This window comes from Cupressus sempervirens, chromosome 11, assembly GCF_028749045.1.
Source record: "Cupressus sempervirens isolate cs-2001-9-10 chromosome 11, ASM2874904v1, whole genome shotgun sequence".
In the NCBI taxonomy this organism is placed as follows: Eukaryota; Viridiplantae; Streptophyta; class Pinopsida; order Cupressales; family Cupressaceae; genus Cupressus; species Cupressus sempervirens.
Window position 1 is genome coordinate 825,551,367 of NC_143128.1, and position 4,851 is coordinate 825,556,217.

Consider the following 4,851-nt stretch of genomic DNA (forward strand, 5'->3'; position numbering starts at 1 on the left):
ATATTTCAAAACCAATCTAAGATTAACAATGTGAACTTTGATAATTTGGTCAACATAAGAAATAACAAAAGGGTTAGAGGCATTCCAAGCCTAAAGAAACCTGACATGGGCATGTGCAAGAATTGTGAAATTGGTAAGATGGGAAAGACAAGTTTTAAAAGAAAAAACTATTATTCTGAAGAAGTGTTGGAGCTAGTTCATACAAACTGTTGTGGACCTATTGGCACAAAAAGCTAGTTTGGAGATAAGTACTTTATATATATATTTGATGATTATTCTAGAATGATGACGATTATGTATTTGAAGGATAAATTAGAAGCTTTAAAAAATGTTGATCTCATTTTGGTTTTGACATATGAGTAACAATAAACTTAATTCATTTACTTAACAATACTTAGTGCATGTTGAGAAAGTAGTGTACACCAAGCATAAGTTGTCATATAATGCATAACAAGAAAATATACATTATGTACTGAGCACCAAGATGTGTAGAGTAAATAGTTAGTGTCAAGTCTCTCTAGTGATGAGCAAGTTAATACATGCCAAGTAATTCAAAAGTTGAGTGAATAGTGGATGTCGAGTCATTCAGAGTTCATGTTATATCATTGAAGATATAATGGATGTTGAGCATCAAAGGCTTCAAGTGTTGAGTGAACAATTTTGGACATACTTAATGATTGTTTTGCGATTCTAGATGATAAGAACAAATCTACATTGAGGATCTTTATGCAATGCATGCAACCAATTAGATAAAAGGATGAATTAAGAAAAAAAAGAAGGGTGAATCATAGTCTTTGATTCCTACCTAACCTTAGGTCACCTAATTCTTCTTAAGGAGGAAAAACCCTAAAGATCTTATGAGCTCAATACAGTGCAAGAATAAAAGAAGTGGCAAGTGCAGCAAGAAGTCTAGGAGGTTAATCAGAAGAAGAAACTATCATCAACAAATACTTAAGAACTCTGCTCCCTATCTATGCTATTAGAGTTTTAGTCATCCAAGTGCTAAGATGTGTACAAGGGAACACACTAACCTTTGAAGGAATAGTGGGAAGACTTATTTTATTTGAATTGTCCAATTTTGATAACTATAGACTTGAGAATCTTGAATCTACCTTCAAGGCCAAGATGAAAATAAAATATACTAAGGAGGAAACATAAAGCAAGAAGAGAAGAAAGGGAAAACATGCATCTAGTGATAGCAACGTAGATGAGAAAGATGTGGAACAATTAGAAGCACTACTGGCTAGGAGATTCCATAGAGGCAAAGGTAAATTCAAAGGTAAACTCCCTATCATATGTTTCAATTGTAATGAAGTAGGTCATATTGTTGCAAGATGTACACAGAAGAAAAACTACAAAGAAGGAAACAAGTACAAGAAAAATAGAGAAGATGATAGTAAAGACTACAAGGAAAAAGACAAGAGATGCTACATTGTTGAAGAAGATTCTGATGAGAATGATGATGAAGTAGTCTATGTGGCCATGAAGGATGAATCAGACAAAGATGAAGATGAAGCAACAACATTGGTTACTTGTGTGAACAAGAATGACAAGTGGATCATAGACAATGGATGCTCACATGACATGATATGAGATAAAGGTAAGTTCATTACCTTTACTCAATATGATGGAAACAGTGTTAGATTTGGTAATGATGCTTGATGTCAAATCAAAGGAAAAGGCTCTATTAAAATCATAGAGAAAATTTCATGTGACAATGCATACTATGTTGAAGGATTGAACTACAACTTGTTGAGTGTGTCATAGTTAGGTAATGTAGGTTGCAAAGTTGAATTTGGAAACAAAACTGCCAAGATCTATGACACTGATGGAAATTTGATAGGAAAATGTGAACAAACTAGGAGTAATCTATTTTACCTAGATATGGAAGATGCAACATGTCTTGTTTTTAGACTTGATGATGTGTGGTTGTGGCATAAAAGGTTGTGTCATGTTAACTTTGATAATTTGATTAGCATCAGTAAGAAGAAGAAGGTCAGAGGGTTTCCCAAATTAAAGAAACTTGAAAAAACAATGTGCAAACAATGTCAACTAGGGAAGATGATTAAGTCTAGCTTCAAAAGCCAAATATACACTTCCAACGAAGTACTAGATTTAGTCCATGCAGACTTGTGTGGTCTAATAGAAGTGCAAAGCTACCTAGGAGACATACGTAATGCTATTTGTAGATGATTATTCCAAGATGATGATTTCTATGCTTGTGAAGTAAAAATCTGATGCATTTCAAATGTTTAAGTGGTATTTGGCCAGAACTGAGAAGGAAATAGGAAAAAACCTGAAATGCCTAAGGTTAGATAGAGGAGGTGAGTTTACATCAAAAGAATTTGAGATATTCTGCAATGACAAAGCCATCAAAAGGCAAACATCACCACCAAGAACCCCACCTCAAAATGGTATTGCTGAAAGAAGAAATAGGTCAGTACTTGACTATGCTAAAACCTTGATGATGGAGAGAAGTTGTAAGCATTGCAATCTACACACTGAATAGAGTTCAAGTCAAGAAAGGTACAAATACAACACCTTTTTAATTATGGTATGGTCACTCAACCAATGTTAAAAATTTCAAAGTTTTTGGTTGTAAATGCTATATTCTTAAAGATGCTAGAAATGGAAAGTTTGATGCAAAGAGTGATGAAGGCATATTATTTTGATACTCCACTAGAAGTAAGGCATATAAGTGTTTGAATACTAACACTAACAAGATTGTGGAGAGTTCAAATGTAAATTTTGATGAGCATGCAGAAGTTCAGGTTGATGAAACTAAGCAATTAGAGGACTATAGATCCTTTGTATATTTCTATGAAGGAATGACTATTGAAAACAATGCTACAAATCAAGTTGGGAGTTAGCAAAAAATTTTAGTATTAGCCAAGTCATAGTTAGTGAATGCCAAGCTGTATTCAAAAGCTGAGTTGCAAGATGTAGAAAATGCACATTCTAACTTTGAGAATAGTACACATGAAAGAAATGATGAAATACTAGATGGATAAGAGAAAAATGACTCTTAAGCTAAAGGATCAAACATGGAAAGAAGGAAAAAACCAAGATTAGCCAAGTATATGAGAAGACATCACCTTGCAGATCAAATCATTGGTCACAAGGATGTCAGATGAATGATAAGGAATAAGCTCAGGAATGAATCATGTCTATTAAGCAATGATGAACTCAAAATAGTGAAGGATGAATTGCAAGATGATGATTGGTATAAAGCCATGGAAGACGAAATAGATTAGATTGAGAAGAATAGAACCTAGACCCTAATTCCTAGAACAACTGATAAGAATGTGATTGGTACCAAATGGGTTTTTAGAAAAAAACTTGATGAGAATGGTGAGATAACAAGAAACAAAGCCAGACTAGTTTGTAAAGTCTATGCACAAGAAGAAGGACTAGATTATGGGGAAACATTTGCCCCTATCTCAAGAATGGAATGAGTAAGAACACTGCTTGCATATGCTACTTATAAAGGTTTCAAAGTCTACCAAATGGATGTGAAGTCTACTTTTCTAAATGGTATACTAGAAGAGGAAGTCTACATAGAACAAGCCAAGGGATTTGTAGATGACAAGAACAAGGACATGGTTTGCAAACTACACAAGGCACTTTATGGATTGAAGCAAGCACCTAGAGCATGGTATGAGAGATTGCGTAAATATCTTGTGAAGATAGGATTTGAGAGAACATATGAAAATAACTTGTATATCAAAGCTGAAAAAGGTAAAGACATTTTGATATCAAAAATCTTTGTTGATGATATAATATTTAGAGGAAATGATGTTCTTTACAAAGATTTTACTGATCAAATGAAACATGAGTTTGAAATGTTAATGTTTGGAGAAATAAAATTATTTTTTGGATTGCAAGAAGATCTGTTGAAGCATGGCATATTTGTGACCCAATCCAAACACATCAAGGAGATACTCAAGACATTTGGGTTAGAAGACTCAAAACCAGTCAACACACCAATGGTAATAGGACATAAGCTATCCAAGTATGATGAGTTTGCTAAAGTAAATTAGACGTTGTATATATCAATAATTGGAAAGCTACAATATGTTGTACATAGTAGACTAGACATTACATTAGTTGTTGGAATAGTGGCATGATTTTCTACAAATCTAAGAGAAAATCATTTAATGGCATTAAAGAGAATACTAAGGTACCTAAAAGGAACTAATGACTTTGGTTTGTACTATAAGAGGACTAAAAAATTTGAACTAAAAGCCTACACTGATGCAGATTGGGGAGGTAAGATTGATGATAGCAAAAACACCAGTGGAGGAGCACTTTTCTTGGGAAAAAAGTTGATTACATGGACCAACAAAAAGCAAAGCTATACCTCACAGTCCACTACTAAAGCTAAATATGTTGCAATTGCTATAAATTGCACCAATATTGTATGGATCAAACATTTGATACAATGTATGAAGGAAGAGGTAAATGAGCCTGTGGTACTTTATTGTGACAATACAAGTGCAATCAACATATAAAGAACCCTGTAATGCATGCTAAAACCAAGCATATTGCAATCAAGTATCACTATGTAAGAGAGTTGGTGGGAGACAAACAAGTAAAGATGGAATATGTTAGTTCAAAGGAACAAATTGTTGGCATCTTCACAAAAGCACTACCTAAAGATGCTTTTGAGGATCTTAGAGGTAAGTTAGTGGTGATACCCCTAGCCAAGGCTACTTGAAGCAAAAGCAAGATTTCCCTGCATCAAATGAGCTTATTGTTGAAGATTTTACACATTGATGCAGAGGATGTTTACTTTATGATTCATGCCTAAAGTAGTAGAAGTTTTAAAGTTCTAAATCAGTCACAAGCAAG